Genomic DNA, 26,093 nt, shown 5'->3' with positions numbered 1-26,093 from the left:
TCAATTAAAAAAATATATAATCTCTTGTATGTAAATGCAGTAAAGATACGAAAATCTCTGTGGCATGAGGACCAAAACTCAGGACTGTAGTCACCATTTAGGGAGGAAGGGCGAGAAACAGGAAGGGGAACTCAGGAAGTTCAGAGATATTTTTATTTCTGAAGTTGAGTGGTGGAAACAAGGTATTTATCTTCTTGGATTATACTTTTTTGTATGCTTGAAGAAAACTTCACTGTAATAATAGGAAGAGAAAGGAGCAAGCATGAGGGGCTAGGCCTGCGTTCCTGTCTAAGGGTTGCCCCTCACGATTTCTGCCTCCACTCTCTAGGTCTCTGTGTCCTCCCAGGGAATGGAAAGAGGCGGAGCCAGCAGTCTAGGATTTTAGGTACTGGTCTTCAGGAAAGAGGCAAGCGCATCTGTTTGCCCGTGTCCTCTCAAGGCTGTGTCTGGATGACCCGGTGAGGGAAAGGATAAAAACCTGAGATGACTGGTTATGACACCAGATCACTGGCATGCCTGAGAAACTTTGTTTTAAAAGTTGCACTTCCCACTAGAGGGGACTCTTTTGTTCTCAAATTCTTCTAGAGAAAAAAGATCCCACCGTTTCTCTGGGTAGCACACCTTTGAATCTGGAATCTGGTATCTGGCAATCACTGCTAAGGAGTGCAGAGCACTAGGAAGTCAAGCTATCATCAGCCCCTTTCTCTTTGGCATTTTTACAGTAATAGATTCATGGACTTAGGTAAAGGTCATACAATGAAAATGCCACTAACACGGTATTTTTTTAAAGAACATTTAATGACTTGACAATACCTCCTTGATATATAATGTTACTCGACAAAGGAGGATATGTATGTACCTATATATGGTGTGATCCCAATTCTGTACACACACTTGCGCACACACACACACACTCATACACACACAAAACTGGAAGGAAGTGCATCTAAGCGGTAGGATTGTAGGTAATTTAAATTTTCTTCTTCATACTTAAATGACATTTTAAATTTTTCTACAACATGCATGCATTATTGTTATAACCAGGCTATTGACATATGAATATACATGACTATCTATTTTCCAGTGTGCTTTGTTTTGGTCTGGAAGCCACATTCCTCTGCCTACCTTCCTGGCCCCAGCAGAGTAGAGGAGCTTATGCAGGCTGAATCAGTTGGCAGGGATGGAGAGTGACCTTTGCTGACGGTCATTCATACACTAAGCCACATTTTCAAAAGCTTGATCTCAGGAAGGCTTTCGAAGTTCCAGATGGCACATTGCAAAGAAATAAACACATTGCCAGAGTGGATTCAAACACTTCCAGAGAGTTATGGATGGAACGAAGTTGGTTTTGATTGCCAGCATTAAGTCCCTGTCCAGAGGATGATAATGTTTCCTTTGGTAGCTCAACAGCCCAAAACCCTGTTGTAAGACCTCCCTTTAAACCAAAGATCTCTTTGTTGGTCTGCTCAGGCAACACAACAAAATACCACAGAGGGCATGGTTTAAACAACGGACATTGATTTTCTCACAGTTCTGGAGGCTGGGAAGTCCAAGATCAAGGGGCCAGCAGGGCTTTGTTTCAGGTGAGGGCTCCCCTCTTGGCTTGCAGGTGGCTGCCTTCTTGCTGTGTCCTCACATGACCTTTCCTTGGTATGTGTGCGGGGGTGGAGGGGGAAGAGGGCCAGCTCTCTGGTGTCTCTCTCTTTTTTTTTTTGAGGCAGAGTTTCACTCTTGTTGTCCAGGCTGGGGTGCAAGGGCGCAATCTTGGCTCACTGCAACCTCTGCATCCCGGGTTCAAGTGATTCTCCTGTCTCAGCCTCCTGGGTACCTGGGATTACAGGCATACACCACCACGCTCAGCTTATCTTTTGAATTTTTAGTAGAGGGGTTTCTCCATGTTGGCCAGGCTGGTCTCAAACTCCTGACCTCAGGTGATATGTCCACCTTGGCCTAAATTGCTGGGATTACAGGCGTGAGCCACCACACCTGGTCATGTCTCTTCTTATAAGGGCACTAATCCTGTCAGTTCAGGCCCCTATCCTTATGACCCTATTTGATCTTCATTACCTTCTGAAGGTCTCATTTCCAAATACAGCCATGTGCCTCATAACAATGGTTAGGTCAACAATGAAGAACATATGCAATGGTGGTCCCACAGTATAATGCTGTATTTTAGTAAGCCATGCCATCTAGGTTTGTGTAAGTACACCACTCTACAATGTCACTGTGATGAAACTAGCTGGCGACGCGTTTCTCAGAACAGTCATATGAGGGGTTAGGGCTTCAATATATAAATTTTGGGAAGGATACAATTTAGTCCATAGTACTAGAGTGAACTTCAGAGAGAGCCTAATCTGCCTGCTCTCTGCGGGGTCAGACTGCCAAAGCCCTCACCCTGGCTGCTCCTGTAGAAGTGAATTCTTTGAAGAACAGCATTGAAAAGGACACAGGCCTCTGTGGAGGTAGATGAAGGTAGACAACAGTTGTGGGAGACACAGGGTGACATCTGGTGGTGAGGGCATCTGTAAGGGAATGCCAGCGGGATTTTTAATTTTTTTTTTGAGATGGAGTCTCACTCTGTTTCTCAGGCTGGAGTGCAGTGGTGCTATCTCAACTCACTGAAAACTCCACCTCCCAGGATCAAGCAATTCTCCTGCCTTAGACTCCTGAGCAGCTGAGACTACAGGCATGTATCACCATGCCTGGCTTATTTTTGTATTTTTAGTAGAGACAGGGTTTCACTTTGTTGGCCAGGCTGGTTTCAAACTCCTGACCTCAGGTGAGCCACCTGCCTCGGCTTCCCAAAGGGCTGGGACTACAGGTGTGAACCACCGTGCCTGGCTGCCACTGGCATTCTTAATAAACCACCATCCAATTCTACAAGGTTGGAAGGAAAGGGAGAAACTCCAAGTATGTGGAACTGGGGAACTGGTTGGAAATGGAAATTGAGACTCAAAGATTTATTCTTGTCTCTGAAAATCTCTCCCAGCTTGCTACTGACAATAATCATGATGGCCTAAGGGGATTTCTGTTGCCTCTTAAAAATCCCACTACCAAAGTATCCCTGACTTTCTTTTCTCTGTTCCCTGATGTATACAAACAACTCATTTACACAGGAAAGCCTGCCTTCCTTCCTTCCTTCCTTCCTTCCTTCCTTCCTTCCTTCCCTCCCTCCCTCCTTCCCTCCCTCCGTCTCTCCCTCCCTTCCCTCCCTCCCTCCCTTTTTTCCTTCCTTCCTTCCTTCCTGAGTTGTGCTCTGTCACCCAAACTGGAGTGCAGTGGTATGATCTTGGCTCACTGCGACCTCCTCAGGAGAGGGCTATTTCTTTGCACTATCTGGGACACCCAAGGTTGACTTATTCTCAGACTGACTCATATGTGAGGCTCCTTGGTTGATAACTCAGGGAATTTACTCAGTGTTACCTTTTACAATGCCGTTCTTGAACAAGCAAATAACTAGTTGCCGGAGACTGGTTTTGCTTTAGGACAGTTAAAAAGGTGGCTGTGGAATGAGCCTGAATTGGGGTTGATCCCTGCAGATGTCTGTCACTGTGTTAGGTCTATTATTAATACTAACTTGTGACTGCCGGTAGCCATAAAGAACCCTACCATTCTTGTGTTAGAATGACAATAGGCTTCAAATTATTTAGGACTAGTCAAGCATCTGAACACACAGCAGGCTGTCCAAAAATTACTTGTTGAATACATACATGAAAAAAGCAGCCAGTCAGGATGTCCCTACATCATCATCAACTGCAATAATAGTATTTATTGTGTATTACCTATGTGGCTAGAACTTCTGAAAGGGAAAGTCATTCCTAAATTGAAAATCCTTAAAAGTCGTGTAATCCAGTGATCTCACCTAGGAGCCTTAGGGCTGTCCACATTATCTCAGAGATTTGGGTGGGAATTATGAGGAGGAAGATGCAGACTTCAGAGTTGGGGCGCAAACCCTGCTTCAATTAAACCAGCATTACTTTTATCTATCTTCCATATTGGTAGTGTTAAACATTTGTATATTTAACACCATATTTTAGCAGTGACATATATATTAGATACTTAATTAGATATATATATCTAATATATATAATTAGAAAGAGAGTTTCATTGCTAAAACCCTTGATCATCATTATGATCAAGGTATGTGGATTACCTAAAATACTGTTCAGTGAGAACATATCCATGGACACAAGGAGGGGAACAACACACATTGGGGCTTCTCGGGAGGTTGAGGGGGAAGCACATTAGGAAAAAGAGCTAATGCATGCTGGGGTTCATACCTAAGTGATGGGTTGACAAGTGCAGCAAACCACCACGGCACACATTTACCTGCACATCCTGCACATGTACCCTGGAGCTTAAAAGTATATATATACTGTTCAGGCACATCAGCATCTCTCTTGGAAAACTGCAACAGCTTCCTAACTCGTTTCCCTGACCACTGCCACCCCTTCTTGTGCAATTTTGCCCCACCTCCAAGTCCAATCCAGTCTTCACTATGCAAAGTAATATATATCTATATCTACATATAATCATATATATATACATAAAATCATATATGTGATACGTATAGATTATATATGATTAGAAAGAGGATTCCATTGCTAGAATTTGAGTAACATTGCTTCATTCACACTCTTAACGGGAAAATCAAGTACTACAGTTAGAATGAGACTCAACATTAATGCCACACATTAGTGAGTGGCAGAGCAGAGACTAGAAACTAGGTCTCTGGGACAATACTTATTCAACCATACTCCATCACTTTCTCCCATGATAATACCATCAGGGTAACAATATGGTGACCTTTGGTTTACAAATTGGAGTATAATAATTTAACCTTTACTGAGTCCTCATTATGTGCCAGGCATCGTATTAAGTATTTTATGAGTAGCAATTTATTTAAGAAGTGGGAAAGGGAAACTGCATTTCTTTGACTCTCCAAATTTGGTTTACCTGACTGTGTGAACTGTCTAAGTGTATGTGCAGTAAAATGATTGTGTGTGTGTGTGTGTGTGTGTGTGGCGAGTGGGTGGGGAGCAAAGGTGGCAGATATTGAGAAATAAGGCTAAAGAGATATGCAAGCGATGAATCCTCAGTGGCCTTGAACTCTTCAGTTGCTGTGCATTGCACAGAGGCCACTGAAGAGCTTTGGGAGAGTATGTGAACAATTTGCTTTGTGTTTATAAATATCACTTTGCATAGTGAAGACTAGGTTGAACTTGGAGGTGTGGCAAGACCGCAGAAGAAAGGGGCATCAGAGAAACGAGTTAGGAAGCTGTTGTAGTTTTTCAAGAGAAAGATGTTGATGATTTGTTCAAGGAATGGCAGAAATGTTTGAACAATATTTACAGGCAATCCACTTACCTTGATCAATATGCATTTCAGTGATGAAAAATAATTTCTAGAATCCTTTAAGCTTTTGGGAAACCCTTCAGTGTTTACTGGATATAATGGTGGCTGAAGGCTGGTGGTGTGTGGATTCTTGATTGGAGATTTCAAACTATCCCCTGTACTTGAGGGTAGCAGAGGATGAAAACTGACAAACAGCTTTATCACACTGTTGATGCCGAATCATTTAAAATTAAAGTACTCAGTTGACAGCATAACTGAATGATGTGGATGTGCATGGTGGCTCAAAGAAAAGTGAATTGGAAGAGATTCTTTTTTTTTTTTTTTTTGAGACGGAGTTTCGCTCTTGTTACCCAGGCTGGAGTGCAATGGCGCGATCTCGGCTCACCGCAACCTCCGCCTCCCGGGTTCAGGCAATTCTCCTGCCTCAGCCTCCTGAGTAGCTGGGATTACAGGCACGTGCCACCATGCCCAGCTAATTTTTTTTTGTATTTTTAGTAGAGACGGGGTTTCACCATGTTGACCAGGATGGTCTCGATCTCTCGACCTCGTGATCCACCCGCCTTGGCCTCCCAAAGTGCTGGGATTACAAGCTTGAGCCACCGCGCCCGGCCTGGAAGGGATTCTTATCTTAAATGGTGCTTCAGTCTGCTGGAGATGAAATGAACAAAATGGGTGCAGTTGCCTGATCAGATCAGACAGTGAATGAGGAAAGATGCACGCACAGGTGCTAAGAGTTACAGATGTCACCATAGTTGGCAGGTGGCAAAATGGGCTGAGAGTCAGGAGTAGGCTTAACTTTTCATTCATTTAGCAAATATTTATTTAGCAGCTACCATGTGTCAGTGTCTGTGGGGATACATCAGTGAACAAAATAGACAAAAAAGTCTCTCCCTGTGGGGAGTTTACATTTTTGGAAACATCCATGGAGGAACGGGGGCTTGAGCTGGATCTGGAAGGAAGAGGAGGCCTGATTCGAAGAGAGAAGACAACATCGGTGGGGGACAGCAAGTATGAACTTAGACTCAAGGAAACTCAAGGAGATTCAGGGGAGAGGCCAAGGAGAATTGGTGGTAGGGGACAACAGGAAATCACATTTAAGGGGGAGGTTGGAGTTGGGCTTGACAGCTTGGCAGGGGAGATTGAACTTTATGTGCAAACTTCACAGAGCCCTGAGGATGTGTGCAAACTTCAGATGGAAAGGATGGAGCACAAGCAGCAGAGCAGATGGCAGGGCAGGAACATCTGTGGCCATCTCAGCAGTTATTTTTCTCTCTCACTCTGCCCAGTCTTTCTCTCCACCCTCTGAGTTTTAAAGATATCTAAAGTATTGCAATGATGTCTGAATGCAAGAGTAGAATCAGGTGAAACAGCATACAGATCGGTGGAAATTATTATGCAAACGACTTAGCAGTAATGCAGACAGAGTTCTCAGAATGAACACTTAACCGTTCTTCTCCTGGCCATTTAAGTATATTGTGAGCTTAAGAATAAACTCTGACAATTGATGTACTTGGGTGGAGTGGGTCCCTGGGCAGGATTATCTGGACAGAGTTCCTTCATTGGAAGTCCCTCATGGGGAATTTCATTTTAAATGACTGGTAAGAAGGTGGAGAATTCAGATTTGGCGAGAGGAAGGGGGAAATGAATAAAGTCTCCATATTCTTTTCTCTCCCCTTCTTCATGCCACACATGCTTTATGGAATCATTTATCACCTGACACTTGCCATTTATATCCCCAGTGTCCTCTCCTGCCAGATTATCTTACTCTTACTGTTGAAGAGAAATAAAGCTGCTTATGCAATTCTCTAGCTTGCTCTGCAAAATGTAGAACGCCTATGATAATTTCCATAGTCATGAATCCCCGGAATTCCTCAGAGCAAAAATGTGCATCATCATTACCTTGAACATGGGAAGCTTCCCTGTTCAACCAAGATGTCCCCAAGCTGCAACAACTTGATGGCACAAATCACAGTGGAACAATAGTGGAGACTCCAAACCTGGGCAGAGTCTTCCCCAGTGATTTCTGGGAATCTTTAGAGGGGGCATCATCTGTGCTCAGAGACATGTCTGCTCACATCCAGCCTCTGCTGCTGGTGCCTTCCGAGAGAATGCCCTCTGCATGGCATAGCATTTCTTCAACCCTCAGCTGCCTGTGGCCTCAGAGGACAAGGGGACATGGGGCTTTATGGTGAGTTCTTACATCTTATCATTGAGGCCTAAAGCATCACTGCTTGAATCTGGACTCACAAAATCCTTATGATTGTCAGCCTTGAACTCCTCTGTCTACGGAGCTTAACACTAAGCCATTAGAAATATGCGTAACAGTGTGTGCTGCGGTTTTACTATTTAAAGACTGGAAATAACTGATTTTCAATTAAGAGAAGAAATTGTATGAATAAATGATGTTATATCTGTATTGTGGAATAATATGCAGACATTGCAAAGAATGAATTAGTCCTATTTCAGACGACTTGGAAGGATCTGAGTTTCAAATTAAAGATGCAGAAATGCTTATGAAATTTAATTCCCTTTTATACAACAATATAACCCCTCATGTTTTAATATATGTGTATGCTTAAGGGATTGTTTCATACTTCTTCTTTTTTTAGAGATAGGTTCTCACTCTGTTGCCCAGACTGGAAGGCACTGGTTGCAATCATAGCTCACTGCAGCCTCAAACTCTTGGGCTCAGGTGTTCCTCTGGCCTCAGCCTCCTGAGTAGCTGGGACTAAAGGCATGTGCCAATATGCCCAGCTATTTTTTTCATTTTAGGTAGAGATGGGTCTCGCTATGTTGCCCAGGCTGGTCTTGAACTCCTGGCCCCAAGCATCATATGGTCTTTATATAATTTCATTACTATAAAGTAATGGAAAGGAAGGACACAATGTAGGTTGTTAAAATGGTATCCACACGTTTTGTGTCCTGCTTGTAAACCAAAAACAAAATGCTAAGTCAAACCAACTAAATGGACCTTCTCTGGGCCAAGGAAAGCCTGACAAACTGAATCCCAGATATGATGGGAAGGGAGGTTGCACATGCCTCGTTACACCCTATCCCTTTTGGAGCTTAGGCACAACTGACCAGGATTAACATTGAAATATGAGGTTATAGGACTGAGAAAACAGATTCTTTGTGACAACAGGATACCAAATTTCAACCTGACTCTGGTATAGCATATCATGGCAGATAGGATATCTTGAAGGAAATAAAAATATTTTATCCCAAAATATATTTCTTTGACATATTATTAAATGGCCCTGCAAAGCTACCTTTCAACCAATTGCCAAACAAAAAATCTTCGAATCCACCTAACCTCCCTTACCCTGTCTCCTTTGGGATGTCCTGCCCTTTCAGGCTGAACCAATATATATATCTTATATGTATTAATTTATGTCTTTGCCTGTTACTTCTGTCTCCCTAAAATGTATAAAACCAAGCTGCAGCCCGATTGCCTTGGGCACACCTTCTCAGAACCTCTAAAGACTTCCTCGGCCGGGAGCGGTGGCTCAAGCCTGTAATCCCAGCACTTTGGGAGGCTGAGGTGGGCAGATCACAAGGTCAAGAGATCAAGATCATCCTGGCCAACATGGTGAAACCTTGTCTCTACTAAAAAATACAAAACTTAGCTGGGCGTGGTGGCACATGCCTGTAGTCCCAGCTACTTGGTGGGCTGAGGCGGGAGAATTGCTTGAACCCGGGAGGCAAAGGTTGCAGTGAGCCGAGATCGTGGCACTGCCCTCCAGCCTGGCGCCTGGTGACAGAGCAAGACTCTGTCTCAAAAAAAAAAAAAAAAAAAAAAAAAAAGAAGACTGTTCCTTGGGCCATGGTCACTTATATTGGCTCACAAGAAAACTCTTTAAATATTTTAAGTTTTCTTTTTTTGTTGTTGTTAACATGCCTGTATTTATTCAGTTAACCTTAAAAATTTTGTTAATTTTTAAAAATCATGGTAACATACACATAATGTGAAATTTACCATCTTAATCATTTTCAGCATATAGTTCAGCAGTGTTAGTACATTGCTAGGCAACCATCACCACTATCCATCTCTAGAACGTTTTTCATCTTCCCAAACCGAAAGACAATTACAATAACTCTATTAAACACTAACTCTTCATTCTTTTTACCCTCAGCCCCCATCAACCACTACTCTATTTTCTGTCTCTGTGAATTTGTCTACCCCAGCTACCTCATATGAGTGTATTTGTTTTTCTGTGACTGGCTTATTTCATATTGTACCATGATCAGAATTTCCTTCCCTTTAAGGCTGAATGATAGTCCATTGTATGTATATATCACATTTTATCTATTCATCAATCAGTGGTACTTGAATTGCTTTCACTTTTTGGATATTGTAAATAATGCTGCTGTGAACACAGGTGTACAAATATTTTTTCTTGTCCCTGCTTTCAATTCTTTTGGGTCTATACCCAGAGGCAGAATTACCAAATAATATCATAATTCTATTTTTCATTTTTTTGAGGAACTGTCATACCATTTTCCACAGCACCTCTACCATTTGACACTCCCATCAACAACGCACAAGGGTTCCAATTTCTCTACATCCTTCACAATACTTGTTATTCTCTGGGTTTAAAAAATAGTAGTTCCACTAGTAGGTGTGAGGTGATATTTTATTGTGATTTGGACTTGCATTTCCCTAATGATTAGTGAAGTTGAGCATCTTTTCATTTGTTTGTTAACCATTTGTATAGTTTTCTTGGAGAAATGGCTATTCAATTCTTTTGCCCATTTTTTATTCGTGTGTGAGTGTATGTATGTATCTATTTCTGTGTTTATGTGTTTTGTTGGTGGTGAGTTGCAGGACTTCTGTTATGGGTTAAATTGTGTTTCCCCCAAATTCATATGTTGAAGTTCTTACCCCCAGTACCTTAGTATGTGACTATATTTATAGATAGGACCTGTAAAGAAGTAATTAAATTAAAATGAGGCTGTTAGGGTGGGCACTGGTGTCTTTATAAGAAGATATTAGAACGTAGACAGACACAGAAGAAAAACTACGCGGAGACCTAGGGAGAAGGTGACCATCGACAAGGCAAGGAGAGAGACCTCTAATGAAATTAATCCTGCCAACACCTTGAGCTCAGACTTCTGGCCCCTAGAATTGTGAGAAAATACATATCTGTTATTTAAGTCACTGTGGTTCTTTATTATGGCAACCTTAGCAAACTAATGCATATTCTTTATATAGTCTTTTGAATGTTAACCACTTATCAGATATGTGGTTTGAAAATATATTTTTTCATTCTGTGCGATGTCTCTTAATTCCATTGATTGTGTCCTTTGATGAACAGAGGTTTTAAATTTTGATGTACTCTAATTTTCATATGGTTTGACTCTGTGTCCCCACACAAATCTCATGCTGAATTGTAATCCTCGGTGTTGGAGGTAGGGCCTGGTGGGAGGCGATTGGATCATGGGGGTGGTTTCTAATGGTTTAGTGCCATTAACACCCTAGCACTGTCTCGTGATAGAGTTCTCACGAGCTCTGCTTGTTTAAAACTGTGTAGCTCTTCCCCCTTAGCTTGCTCTCTCCTGCTTCACCCCATAAAGATGTGCCTGCTTCTCCTTTGCCTTCTCCTATGATGGTACATTTCCTGAGGCCCCTCCAACCATGCTTCCTGTACAGCCTCAGAACCATGAGTCAATTAAACCTCTTTTCCTTATAAATTACCCTGTCTCAGGCAGTTCCTTATACCAATTGGGAATGGACTAATACGAAGTTATCTATTTTTTCTGTTGTCGCCTGTGCTTCAGTCTCCCTCTTATGCCAAGCTTTGCTGCAGCTACCAGCTTCAGGCAGGTAAGTTGACAGTACCGCCTCTCAGCTGCACTGCCCACTTTCACTTAGGATTTCTGATGCCACTGTGTGGATGCCTGCTGGGTCCCACGCGCATTCGCACATGCATGCCAACCTGGGAGTTCAAGGTGGGAAACACCCATGTGGCAACCATTGAACAACAGGGCTTGGGAACTGGTGGATTAACCCTTGCCTGTTCCTTCCCTCAGGTGGGCAATTTTCAGGTGTAATTCATACAACTCCTCGAGTGTCTGTGCTGGGCCAAAAAAAAAAAAAGGCTCTCCAAAGGGATCTATGTTAAATCTCTAGAACATACAAATTTGGAAAAAGGGTCTTTGCAAATGTGATTAAATTCAGGATTTCAAGATGAGGAGATTATCCTGGATTATCCAGGTGGGTTCTAAAACCAATGACAAGTGTCTTTTTTTAAGGCTATTTTTTGGAGCAGTTTTAGGGTCACAGTAAAATTGAAAGTACAGAGATATCCAATATATCCCTTCCCCTCACACATGCACAGTCCCCCCATTATCAACACCCTTTCTCCAGAATGGTACTTTGGAAAAATTGGTGAGCCTACATCGACACATCATTCTCACCCCAAGTCCAGAGTTTTCATGAAGGTTCACTCTTGGTGTTCATATTCTATGAATTTCTACAAATGTATAAGGAGATGTATCTACCATAATCTTATCACACAGCACGGTTTCACTGCCCTAACAAGCTTCTGCGCTGTGCCTATCAATTCCTCCCTTCCCTGATCTTTCTTACTGTGTCCATTGCTTTGCCTTTTCCGGAACATCATATAGTTGGAATCCTATGGTGGAATCCTATGGTATGTAGCCTTTTCAGATTGGCTTCTTTCACTTAACATGCATTTGAGTTTCCCTCATGTCCTTTCACGGCTCAATAACTTATTTCTTTTCAGTGCTGAGTGATATTCCATTGCGCAGATGTACTAGAGTTTATGTATTCATTCACCTACAGGACATCTTGGATGCTTCTAAGTTTTGGCAATTATGAATAAAGCTGTTGTAAACATCTGTGTGTAGGTTTTTGTGTGGACATAAGTTTTCAACTTCTCTGAGTTAATACCAAGCAGTGTAATTACTGGCTCATATGACAGGAGCACATTTAGTTTTGTAAGAAACTGCCAAACTGTCTTCCACAGTGGCTATACTATTTTGTATTTCCACCAGCAATGAATAAGAATTCTTGTTGCTCCAAAGCCTTGCCGGCATTTGCTATTGTTGGTGTTCTGGACTTTACCTATTCTAGTAGGTGTGTAGTGTAGTGGCATCTCATAGTTGTTTTAATTGGCGATTCCCTGCTGACACATGAGACAAGGGTTTGCATTTGCATGCGGGTCATTTATTTGGAGAAGTGACCCAAGGAACAAGAGGGAGACATTGAAAAGAATAAGGCAGGGAAGGAAGGAAAGCCACCACAAGTGTGCTTTACTGAACTGGCCACTGCCATGGCCACTGGCTCAGTCTCCCTGGGACCTTCCAAGGAGCTGTGTGTAATGCACCTCAGAACTGTCTACCTGTGTGAAGGAAGACGGAAGCACTTATTTATTCCCTTACTTCTATCTCCCATTAGTTACAGATTGCCACATAGGGTATTCTTTGTTTCTAATGTATACTATTTTTATTCTCTCTAAAGAACTTTTCACATTTCTTGGAAGGCAGGTTAAGAGGTAATTTTTAAGTGGGGGGAAATTGGAGATAGAAGAGGAAAAGAGAAGACACAGAGAAGAGAAGCTGATGTGAAGATGGAGCAGAGAGCTGCAGGCACAAGCCATCAGGAGCTGAAAGAGGCAGAGAAGGATTTTTTTCTAGATCCTTTAGTGGGAGTGTGGCCCTGCCAATGCTTGGATTTCATTTGTTTAGCCTCCAGAACTGTGGGAGAAAAAGTCTTTATTGTTTTAAGCTACCAGGTTTGAGGTGATTCATTGCCGCACTCCCAGGAAATGACGATAGTATCCTAAGAAGGATTAGCTCTAGTTGCCTACTGTGGTGGTAAGCTCAATAATTGAAGAGTTAGTTTTTCTTCCTTTCTTAGGTTGCTCTTCCCAGTTCTCCACTCCTGTTCCTTAGGATCATTTCCCAAAATGAATTCCTGCATGTAAGCCCTGGCCTCAGGCTTTGACTTCTGAGGAAAATCTAGGCTTAGACGCTTGGTTCCAGAAGTGACCGTAGGAAGCAGAACCTCAAGATGTTATGGTGGAACTGCTTCATTCACTGTCTAAACAGTGGGAAGAACTGTGTGTGGTGGTGAGCTGGTAACAACTGCTGGTACTCAACACATCAGTGAAGTTTTGGTGGGAGGCTCAAAGGTCTAAGATGTGTGAGGAACAGTCCCTCCAGGGTAAAGGAAAATTTATTGCTTCTTACACCTCCCGTTACTGAGAGGCACTGTACTTGGTGTGGCTCTTTCAATTTGGGAGGTAGCACTGTACACATTGGGGAATATTGCTCTAACCCTTTTATTGGGTGACTCAGAGTCCCACCATCAGTTTTGGGAAGGTTCTGCAGCAGTTCTAGGCTCTGGGGAAAGCTTTCCTGCCACTTAGGTCAGAAGCCCTAACATGGTGCTAGAAGTATCCACAATGGATAAGGATGCCGGTGTGTTCACTAAGGGATAAACTCAATATTTCAGTGCTAACTGAAAATGGACCCCTTTGCACTGTAGCCCCATGCAGGGGTGCCCTATAGAACAGTGAGAAGAGAATTTCTCATTATGGGAAGAGCTATAAGCTGTACTATGATTCCAAATTTGTATGGAAACAGAGATGTCCTTAAGTATGGCTACACGTCGACTCCTGGCAGTGGTAAGTTGTTTGGCTGGGTGTCTGGGCATGAGAGGAATGAGACTGAGAGATAAGTCAAGAAGTTAGTAGATGAGACATTTGGGAGGGCTTATGGGAGTGGGCATAGCATATAAGGATATTTGAGTGTAATGTTCATGCTCACCAGAGAGCTTCTACTATAGAGGAGTTTCCTTCATATAAACATCAGCTCCCAATGCTCCTTGACCACCTCAGGGTGTGCAATGAGCCTCTGAATGCCACAGTGGCTGGAAACAAGGCTATACACTTGGGCCCAGCAATATAAACTTCCTTTCATCAAGGCTGATCTAGCCACTGCCCTGACGAATGCCCAGACTTCCAGCCACAGATACCACAACCAAGCTCCGGATGTGACAATATTGCTCAAGAAAACCAGCCAACTGCCTAGTGGCAGCTGGATTTTTTTTTTAGATCCCTTCAACCTTGGTAGGAGCAGCAATTTGTTCTTATCAGAATTAATGACTACTCTGGATATGAGATTCTCATCCCTGGCTGTCAGTATTGCCATCCAAGGGCCTACAAAATGCCTGATATATCAGCACAGGGCCTATATAACATTGCTTCGGGTCAGAGACCCATTTTATAGCAAAGAGGTGTGCTCTTGGATGCATGACTCTGGATCTACCATTTAGCATATCATCTGGAAGTTGGCAGCCCAATACAAGGATGGAAAGACCTATGAGAGACTGTTTTAAGGCATTATCTTTGGGATGGCAACCTGTGGGTTTTGAGTATAGCTTTCAGGATGGTTATTAATATAAGCATTGAGCCAATAGCCAGTATATGGTCTGTGTCCCCTGTAGCTAGAGTACATGGATCCTGGAACCAAGGTGTGAAAGAAGGAGTAGCCACTCTCACCAACACTCCCAGTGACCCACTTGAGGAATTCATACCTTCCACACTGCAACCCTATGCATTATTGGATTAGAGGCTCTCTAAAACGTGGAGGCATGCTTGTACCAGGTGGGTTCTGCTGAACCTGAAGTTATAGCTACTGCCTGATCATCTTAGATCCCTTGAGCCAGTGGGCCATAAAAAACAATACTGGTGGAAATAATTGAGCCTAATTACTATGAGAAGTTGGGTTTCCACTCCCCTGTAGGGTTAAGAAAGGAACATCTGGGATGAGAGGACACTGGTGCTTCATGCTAAGTGGAGACTATAAACGGGCCATGGCAGCAACCACAACGGCAAAACTGTGCCAAGGGAACCACAGCTCCAACTCAGCAGGGATGAAGAGTGAAAGTCTGGCTGAGAGTGAGGGGAGTGTGAAATGTGTGTGGGTTAAAGAAATGGTGCACATCCACCATGATATGGGGTCCAGCTGCAGCAGGACGACTGTAGCTTGTTCCAATAACTCTCCTGTAGTGTCTTTTGTAAAAATTGCTACTGACCTCCTCCAATAAAGACCTTGTAACTGATTGTACTGACCGCCTCTCATGCCTCATACCTTATAATTCTTCAACCCACCTTCTATTATGGCCATTGCTCCAGTGACCAGCTTCAGACAGGTATAAGTTTCCAGCATCTTCCCTTCGGAGCCCTTCATGTCTCACTGTCTGCCTGGGGACCTCTCTGTAGCTGCTCTGTAAGATGACTGCAAAACCAGCCTTGTACTCACTCACTCATGCACGATCTATGAAAGTAAGAGGAAATGAATACCGTATGTGGCAATCTGTAACTAATGGGAGATAGAAGTAAGGGAATAAGTAAGTGCTTCCGTCTTCCTTCACACAGGTAGACAATTCTGAGGTGCATTACACACAGCTCCTTGGAAGGTCCCAGGGAGACTGGGCCCCAGTGGCCATGGCAGTGGCCAGTTCAGTAAAGCAAACTTGTGGTGGCTTTCCTTCCTTCCCTGCCTTATTCTTTTCAATGTCTCCCTCTTGTTCCTTGGGTCACTTCTCCAAATAAATGACCTGCATGCAAATGCAAACCCTTGTCTCAGGCTCTGCATTTTGGCTAAGATACGTGGATTCCTTGGGGGAAATGGACATAGTTATGGAGTGCTGATAAAAGTGAGGACAGAGAAAGGTAAAGAAAGGTTCACAGGGAAAAATATCATTTATATTAGATCCTACTTCTTAAAAATTACGTAGATGTGTACATGTATGCATAAAGAAATGTTTGCAAAACTAGTCACCAAACTACTGATGTTGATTATCCTAAAATGGTGAATATACTTTATTATAGTTTATATTTTAAAAAGTATTTGTAGCTGGGCACATGACTCATGACTATAATCCCAGCACTTTGGGAGGCAGAGGTGGGAGGATCACTTTATCCCAGGAGGTTGAGACCAGCCTGGGCAACATAGTGAGACCCCATATCTAAAAAAATTTCAAAAAATGTAAAAAAAAAGAAAAGTATTTATTAATTTTTATAAGTTGTTTGAATTATTTACAACAAATAGGTGATATTTATGTATTGTAATCAGAAAAACACCTTAAGAAAGAAGGTATAAATAGTGGAGGGGAAAAGAGTTGATCTTTCGACCAAGGTGGGTTTCCTCTTTCCTGGCATCTGTGCATAAAATCTTCCTTCCTCTCTCCTGAAGGAAGGAGGAGGAATTACGTCCAGCCATAAATACTTTTTAAAATATAAACTATAATAAAGTATATTCACCATTTTAAGATAATCAACATCAGTAGTTCGGTGACTATTTTTGCAAACATCTCTTTATGCATACATGTACACATCTATGTAATTGTTAAGAAGTAGGATCTTATATGAATGATATTTTTCCCTGTGAACCTCTCTACACAACAGCTTAATGCAAATAGAAATTCCAGTGTGTGACCAGAGCCCATTAGTTCCACAACAGGAGCTGGACTTTCACTGAGGTTCAGTTGGGAAGCCCTGTTACATATACACAAAAGCTTTCAATCTTGTTTAAATCAGCTGAATCAAACCTCAAGTTGCAGAAAAAGAAAATGGAAGTCCTGAGCTCACAAGGAGTTGCTATTTCCTCAAAATTCTCACTTACGACAGATAGCAAGGATCCATTTCTGGATCCTCTGAGAAATGACACCTTCTATTTATTATCTTCTTTCTCCCATTGGTCAAGGGTCACTACATGGGACACTAACCCCATCCAATTCTAAAGGTCTTGATCCATTCCCTGGATCAACTGTCTCATTTAAACTGTTTTCAGTACAGCTCGGCACAGTTCATCAGTTAATCAGGCCCCAAGTTGAACAGTGGGAAGGACCCAAGGCTGTGCTCTCAGGAGGTGGGGAAAGTATTGCACCTCTTTTTTAAACTAGGATTTGAATTTTGGAGAATACAAATAAGTTTCTAATTTGGAGAATAGGGACGTATGCACCTTGCAGAGAAAACCTTCTGGGTAGAAGGATTTTAAAACGTGTCACAGAAGATCGGTGAATCAAGTCCAAAAACCTGGGTTGGCAGCAGCTTCTTATGTTATTAAATCTTGACTTTAGAGTTGAAGGGAATTTCCCATTGGAAAAAACCAGAATGAAAGCTGAAAACTTGGCACTTGACTAGAAAATCGAGAAGAGAAAAGGCAGGTCCCTGCAAACATCAGTTTAGGGATCTAAGTCACCAGGGGCATCTCTGTTCAGCCTTAAGATCAATGTTTCTGCCACTCAATGTCTAAACACGAGCTCATGCACATTATTATTCCTTATTGAAAACCATCATTTACAAGTTGGCTCTCTCAGCCTTCACTGTTACCTTCCCCCTGTCCCCAACTCTAGGTTTTCCATAAGCTTCAAACTCATTGCCATCCTCACTCTCCTCCTGTTCTCTTTTTCTTTAAGACATATGTTACCTTGTCAGGAAAAGATTCTCAAGGTATGAGCCTGCTTTGAAAAGGCAGGGTTGAAGGCGGGCAGTTGTGGGAAAGTGAGCCTCAACATCTCCCACTTGTCTGCAGGATAATTTTTTCCTACCATCTCAGCGGGCTACCTGGGAACACTTTCCTAGGTAGCCCACTGGCTACCCAGCTGGCTGGCTACCCAGGCGACAAAGGTTGGATGCTCCAAGTTGCATGATATTTAATTGTGATTTAAATATTTGTGTACCTTCTGGTGTGCTGGAAATGTTCTCTATCTTGGTGGTGGTTACCAAGAATACAATATATACAAATTCACCAGCCTTGCACACTTGATTATATATAAAGTGCATTTCAATTAAAAAGTAATTAAAAATACACTTACCCTCAAAATATCCAGTGCCATGCATAAAACTTCAAACTGTCCTCTTATGATTTTGGGCTTTTTGAAACATGGAATATAGTTTATTGGTTTCTTCTTGGTCATTAAACACCACTAAGATAACGCATTCTGAATCAGCAGCAATTTTGGTTAGCACTCCCATAACTAAAAACAACTGACTTTTGCTAGGAGAAAAGGAGAACTTAGAGAAGAAATGGACCTTTAATTGCAGGACATTGTGGTAAGAGGCAACAATCTTCATTTAGTTGATTAGTTTCTTTTCCTTTCTTTTTTTTTCAAAAGGTGACATTGGATTTATAGTTGCCAAACCCTCGAATGCAGTTTCATTTCAAAATGAAAAAAAAAAAAAAAAACCATTCAATTCTTGAGTGATTTGTGGATGCACCTGCCTTCAGGATCTTTTCCCAGTGTGTGGCTTCCCGGGAGACTGCCCCGGACAACCAGCAGGATTGCGCTTCTCATGTGCTCGTGGTTGGAGCCTGCTGGCTGGAAGCAGGGTCCCTGATGCCACTCCATCAAGGTCGAGGGTCCCAGCGGCTTCCCCACTCCGGACTCTTGAAGCAGCAGAGGATGCTCTATCGACCGCTGGTCATGTTCTCTGTGAGATGACCACTAAACCAGACTGGCACTCACTCACCGCACAATCTACAGAAGTCAGGAAATGAATACCCTAAGTGGCAATCCTTGACCAATGAGAAATAGAAGTTAGGGAATAAATTTAAGTGCTTCCACCTTCCTTCCCACAGGTAGACAATTCTGAGGTGCATTACACATAGCTCCTTGGAAGCTTCCAGGAAGACTGAGCCCCAGTTGCCATGGCAGTGGCCAGTTCTAACTTGGAATTGTTTGCCTTTTTTTTTTTTTTTGAGACGGAGTTTCGCTCTTGTTACCCAGGCTGGAGTGCAATGGCGCGATCTCGGCTCACTGCAACCTCTGCCTCCTGGGTTCAGGCAATTCTCCTGCCTCAGCCTCCTGAGTAGCTGGGATTACAGGCACGCACTACCATGCCCAGCTAATTTTTTGTATTTTTAGTAGAGACGGGGTTTCACCATGTTGACCAGGATGGTCTCGATCTCTTGACCTTGTGATCCACCCGCCTCGGCCTCCCAAAGTGCTGGGATTACAGGCTTGAGCCACCGCGCCCGGCCTGTTTGCCTTTTTAAAATCAGCCACTCCGTGGGCAACCTGGACAAGTTGTTTACCTTTTGAGCTTTCAGGGTTTTTTGCCTACAAAATGATCAGACCCAGTGCACGGCAGCCCTGGCTGTGGGTGAAACCATGGGTGAAACTCACCTGGGAAGATATAACGTGAATAGGGAAGCAGGTGCTGTAGCAAACATTTTTCAGGGCTTTGGCTTTAAGAATATCAGTTCTTAGGTTTTTTGGTTGCAGAGCACATGTCTTTAAAAAATGCATGCGTGGCGTGACACAATTCTTTATCCTCCATGCCACTGAATGACATTGAGTATACTTTCCTTGGAGTTGAGTAGTCTGATCTGAATATGTCATGTAACCTACCTGTTTGTTTCCCTTTACTGCTTCTAAAACCACCTACCCTCTGTTAGAATAAGTGAAGCTATCACCAGTTATTTTTATTATTGTTTTAGACCTTCTTCTCTTTAAATATTTTTAGAATCCAAGAAGTTGCAAAATTAACACAGAGAGTTCCTGTGTACCTTTCACCCAGCTCCCCCAATGATAACATCTTATATAACCTTCATTGCCAGTGATTATTCCATGACATGACTTCCTCTCTCCACCCTCAGTGGAGGCCCAGAGCAATCAGCCTTCATATCTCGAAGAGCCTAATAGCAAGCAGCAGCATTTTTGCAATGTAAGAGGGAGGAGCTGAGATGAAAACCCAAGTTTCCTAGTTCCTCATCCAGAGCTTGTAGTGTCTTTGTGATATAGCTTTCCAGAGAGGTTAAAAAAAAAAATCCCCAAAACTGATGGCTTATCTATTTAAAGTAGAGGCAGCAAATAACTCATGAATTCATGCCTTTGATTATTATTCCTCCTTGCAGTGGAGATGGATGGATGAGTCGATCTATCTCTGCCTACACGTCTCTCTGCTCTATGCAAGGAAAATGAGATAGTTTGGGAAAGTCAGTGAGGGGTGATGGATAGAGGACATGGCCATGTCTCAGAGAACTGAAGATTTAGCCCAGTTCTGCCAACTGAGTGACCTTGGTAAGTCATTCTCTGAGCTGTCATTTCTTTGTAAAATGGCAGTGGAGGAAAACTAGGCTGGGGAAACGGAAGTTGGAGGTTCAAAATTGTATGAGTCTATGGAAACGTGTGTGTCAGGCTGGGCTCCGCAGGAAGCTAACTCTGAGAAGGTGGGTAACATGCAGGCTGCTTGTTAAAGTGAAGCTTTCATGGGAGGAAGGGGTTAAAGCAGGACTGGGCAGAGGGAGAATGTGAGTTCCAGTGACAGCCTTGGCAACTGCGTGAGCAGCTGTGGAGATAACAACATCCTTTGGCATGGTACAAGCAGAGGTGAAAGGTCCAAGCACTCACATCCGTCTTGACACCCACATCCGTCTGTCCAGGCAGCCCTCTGCAGCTGGGGCCATTTTTCTTGATGACAGTCTCAACTGCTGTTCAACAAGATCTTCACTAAAGGGTCGTCTGGAAGGCCCACGACCATGTCCACCATAACGCAAAAGCATGACATTGCTTTTAATCAATAGAAGAATGGAAATAATAAATACTAACATTTACAGGGATATTAGAGATTATGTAGCTCAACCTCCTCATTGAACAGGGGAGAAATAGGGAAGATTTAGTGACTTGCCCAAGGTCATACAGCAAGGTCATGGCCAGTCATGTCCTTGCTCTTGTCTCCATTCTTTCCAGGATAGGACAGCTCACATGCTATGCACCTGCTAAACATCCTCCTCTCTATGTAGAGAGGGCCATGCAGGCCACAAGCAGTCCTGAGGGTGCCACAAACTGGCCTTGGCCACAGCCACGGGGGTGCTGAAGCCTGTGCTGGTTGGTTCTAACAACTAACTCTTTTACCCCCAATGTCTTCAGTCTTTCAAATAAAACGGCATTTATCCTTCTGGCTGTCTGTGAGCCTGTCCAGGGAATATTTTCAAGGCAATCTTTTCTCCTTGGAGCCTGGTTAAAATGTGGGGAAAGTTAAAAATGAATTAGAATTAGGTTCAGTGGTGATGGTGTCTCAAAACCTTCGGCCAAATGGGAAATTCATCAATTCATCATTCAAAGCTGGACTGACAGAACACAGAGCCAAGCCGGAGAGGACTGGGAACTGGCATTTCCCCCTGGATTTGCACAATTCCTCTGCAAGGATCGTGGGGGCCTGCGTTGGAGAGCCCCACAGGGCTGGATAATGAACTTCCGCCGTCCTGCTGAGGGCTAGCCTCTGTGCCTGGCAGCACTTGGGGAGTATTCATGTGTGAGAATTTGGGGAAATGATGCCAGAAATGGTTACATTATGTAAAAAATGTCTTATCTTGTTCCATTCACAGAGGAAAAGAAAACATCAGTGCCGGAGCCAGAGCCAAACCTATTTCTCCGGGTAATCCATCTCTGTACTGCTGCTCCCTGAAAATCTCTCTCGCATTAGGTTCCCTGGCTTCAGACTCACGCACACACTGTATTCCTCAGAAATTTAGTAAGAGACCTACATGTCTTTTGTAATTCGTATTTCTGTGTCTTATCTCCACATAAAGTGCTAATATGGAAATTAATTTCATGCTCATCAGATAGCAAAGTAAGTTGTCAAAGTATGGGTTCCTTTTAGCATTGTTGAAAGTTCTCCCCACTCCACTCTCTGGCAGCTGAATACTTAATATTATCCAAACAGGGAAAATTAACTTGCTGCAAATACATAGGAACAAATTTAGAGCTAAAGCAATTCCTTCACTTTTCAAGCCCATGTGGGACTTGACCCTACTAGCTCAGTCTCTTCTCTTCATTCTGCCTGGGCGCCCCCTGCATCCTCTCTAATCCAACTGACCTCCAGAAGGTCATGTTATGGTGAACCCCAAGTTTCTCTTCAAAGAATGAGTAGGTCAATATGTTCAGCTCTCTTATTCTTCAATTCTCTATTTTAAAGTTTAACTTCCTTGTAATTCCAGTAAAGAACCTTCTCCACTGGTTCTAATCAGTAGTTTACATCTGTTCCCCCCGACCCCCCACCCCAGCTCTATCCTGACTCATCACGGTCACCTGCTGCAGTCACCTGCTTCATCACCTTCTTTGACCTAGGTCATCCCTAGCTACTTGCTCTGACGCATCGTAACCATCCTTGCCTCCAAACCACCCATCCTGCCACTCCAGCTCAGACCCCTGCTCTCTTTAAAATAGCCAATCAGAATTAGTCTAGTTTGTGCTTCTAACCCCAGCCAGTAGGGGAACGACACAGCAGTAGTGACGAGCGCCGTCAGGTATAAGTGCCCCTTCCCCGTTTGTCCAAGCCTGCAGCCACCATTGCTCCATCCATGCGTGGCACCCTTCTATAGAAGTAAACTGCCTTGCTGAGAGGGTTTATCTTCGAGTGCCATTTCTTTTATGGCATCGAAATTTTACTAATAGTCAGTTAAACGCATCACATGTTCTCAAGTCACTGTGTATACCCATCCCTTTGCCTAGATCATCCTTCCCTGCCTCATTTCCCTGAGCAACATCTGCTTCATTTTTTAAGAATGCTAAAATGTCAGTTCCTCTGAAAGCTTGGGGTTGGGGCTCTCTTTGTGTGTGTGTTCATGTGCTGTCCGAGCCTGGGGCTGGCACACTCCTCCAGGTGGAGGTGTCAGACAGCTCCCAGGGAGCTGGGATTTGATTCAATGCTCCCTCCCCACAGGGAGAGGATTCCTTCAGGTGAGCTCTGCTCATGTTCCGGGGGCTGCCCTCCACCGTGGCTACCCACCTTCAGAGGGTTTGCTTTCCCGGGGCCCTCCTGGATGGATCGGCAGCTCTTCCCAAGTCAGGCCCTGGTATGCCCTCGTCGGTTTCCAGCAGTTGGTGGCCGGGGCGCGGGGGCGACTGGGAAGACTCGTCCTCAATGAACGCATGCGTGTGAGAGCACAGGGATGAACTGCGAACCGGAAGGGATGAACTGCGAACCGGAAGTAAGCTTCTTTCGAAGATTAAAAAAGCGGGAAAAATAATTGTTCCTCTTGTTTAGAAGATGACAGCTTCCCCCACCTTCATTAAGTGCCTTTCTCTTTAAAAGACAAAAAAGGTAAGATTCTCCTGATCAGAAGCCAGAATTTTTCACAGCTCTGAAAAAGAACAGCGAATTCACTTTCCTCGTCCCAAAAGGTCTGCGCCGCCCGGTGCTCCCCGCCAGAGCCCTGCCTGTGGCGTTAGAGGGAAGAGGTGCGGCTCCGATGCGTTCCCAGGGCATCCCCGCGAGTTTGGCGCCCTCCCTTTCCTATTCCCCGCACCCCGCGTGCCTTGGGACCCGCTGGACGCCTGGCCCTGCCGTGAGCGCCGCTCCCCTCCGCCGGGGCGAGGGCATGCGGGGCGGGCACGCGGAACGGGCACGCGGGACGGCCCCTCCAGCCCCCGCCCGGCCGCCGCTCCCGGCTTCCCTGAAGGGCAGGGCAGGAGCGGGAGCGGAGGCCGAGCGGAGGGAAGCCGTTTGGGAACTGTGCTTGGTCTGACTGGGCCACCCAGGGAAAGGCACGGAGCTACCCTTGGCATTGGTGACGTCTCCCTCCTCGCCAGGTCCCCCTCAGCTCCGTCTCCTGTGAAAGATAATCCGGGGCTACGACGCACTTCGCCCCCTCCCGCCTCCGACTCCGGGGCCCCGTCTCCCTGCAGCGTGGTAGGAACGGCGCCCCTGCAGGGGTGCAGCCGCAGCCCCAGGGAGAAGCCCCTCCAAATCCCCACGCTAGGAGAGGCCTACTGCCCTGCCCCACAGGCCGGCCTGGCCTCAGTTCGCCTCCCTCTGTCCTCTGCCCCCAGCTCCCTCTCCCCAGAACTAGGCAGGGCAGGACAGCCCTGGGGGGCCTTGGCTCTTTCCTGGGGTCCTTTTAGAGCTCTTCCTATCCGTGGAAGGTTTATTCACAAAGACGATTCCTTCTGTTGTTCTGGGGCTATTGACTAAATATTGACTTTTGTGTAAAAGACATACAGGGAGTCGCTCAGATACTATCTTGTGTTAATCTAGTAAAATGTCTCCCTAAGTAGGACAACGATCCAGGCACTGACCCCATCCCACGAAGGGGCATACTATTTTCTGTCGCTGTGCACGGTGATGTCAGGACAGCATCCCCTTCCCCACCCTGCCTGTCCTCCCATGCTTGCCTGGAGCTGTGTGAAGAGATCTTATAGATCCTGTCACAGAACCACCCCTCACCCATTGGTGGCAATACAAAGAATAAGCACGACTGCTTTTGGGCCCTGAGCCCAGATCCTGGGGCCAGGTGTCCCCATACCTGTTAGGGAAGCAGTAAAGATTTCTTCCTGTGCCAGCAGTCTCTTGCTGAGCTATGGGAGGGGGATTCATTTTCTGATTTCGTGTATGGTTTTAGTTCCCATGAGAGTCCCCCAGCACTTTTCTAGCCACAGCCGTTTGTCTATTCTCAGCTATGCAACAGGGCTCCTCCTTGGAGGAGCTATGGTGTCTGCCTTCAGGGAATGTCCCCACCTCTCAGGAGGCCAAACCTCCTTCCTCATTGAGACAGCACAGCGTCCTGTGAAGCTGTAGAGCAGGAAATGCTGCCCAGGACACACTGGGGTCGAGGGCTCTGGGGAGAGGATCCTCACTCAGAGAAGGTGCCGGTTGCCATCAGGCAATGCAGGGACTTTGTCAAGGGCCAGAAAACTGTTTTCCGTTCCTATGTCCCATCCTCCATCTTGTTCTCTTTTCCCAGTGTTTGCCAGGCATAGGAGACTGCAGTGGCTTTAACTGTGTTGCCGGAGGAAGCATGAGTAGGTTGTGTGTTTGGGGAGGGATGGGGGAGTGGAGACGCATGGCATGTATATATATGTGTACATGAATCACATGAGATAGGCATTTAACTCTTGCTGTTTTACGAGAGACGTATTCAATTCAAAGGACGTTTATGGCGTTTATGCTGAGCTGGTTCTACTAGGTGTATGCTGCTTAGAAGGAAAAGACACATCACACATCTGTGCTGTAAAATGACTTCAATCCTTTAGAAAAGTGTTTCTCCAACTTTCGGACCCTGATGCACAGTAAAAAAATATATTTCTTAAAAAATTATGTTTACTTATGTAAAATATAACATAAAACGTGTTATCTTAACCATTTTAAGTGTACAGTTAAAAAAAATGCTGCAAAAAAGTAGTAGCATTGAGTATATTCGTGTTGTACAACAGATCTCCAGAACTCTTTCATTGTGAAAAATTAAACTCTATACCCATTAAAAATAAAGCCCCATTAGAAATATCTTTTATGTTGCAACCTCAGCGCACACACATAAGCATGCATGCGCGTGCACATGTGCACACACACACACACACACACACACCACTGCTTGAAAATTTTCATGAAACAAATACTTGCCCTTACTCTATGGAACACAATCTGATATTCTATTCTATTCTATTCTATTCTATTCTATTCTATTCTATTCTATTCTATTCTATTTATTTTTGAAAATGCTGGTCAAGACCCAGTACCTTATTTCAGTTAGTGTACTTTAGTGGGTTTCACACCTGCAGTTTGAAATGCTCTGCTGTAGAATACAGACAGGATCACAAATTGCCACATGGCAAGGCAGAGTCAGGTTTGGGGCACAGGGCAGGAGCAGGAAGACAGGTCTGGAGGATTTGTAGGAGGGAGGGAAACCACTGAGTCAGAAAGATCAGAATAGGTCTCTTGGAAGAGTTACTGCCAGAAATGTGCTTCAAAATGTCAATAAGA

At 44.1% G+C, this 26,093-nt stretch overlaps 1 long non-coding RNA gene across 1 annotated transcript; it reads right to left on the bottom strand.

The window, feature by feature from the left end:
* Nucleotides 1-779: 779 nt before the first annotated feature.
* LOC141584638 (uncharacterized) lies at nt 780-23,687 on the bottom strand. The gene is made up of 4 exons (XR_012517805.1): nt 23,124-23,687; nt 18,206-18,868; nt 15,495-15,660; nt 780-2,522 (listed from the first exon to the last, which is right to left on the bottom strand). It is a non-coding gene; the product is annotated as an uncharacterized LOC141584638 (long non-coding RNA).
* Between the last annotated feature and the right edge of the window lie 2,406 nt (nt 23,688-26,093).

This window comes from Saimiri boliviensis, chromosome 5 (genome assembly GCF_048565385.1).
Source record: "Saimiri boliviensis isolate mSaiBol1 chromosome 5, mSaiBol1.pri, whole genome shotgun sequence".
In the NCBI taxonomy this organism is placed as follows: domain Eukaryota; kingdom Metazoa; phylum Chordata; class Mammalia; order Primates; family Cebidae; genus Saimiri; species Saimiri boliviensis.
The sequence above is the reverse complement of the archived record's forward strand: the minus strand, read 5'-3'. Positions and strand labels throughout refer to the sequence as shown.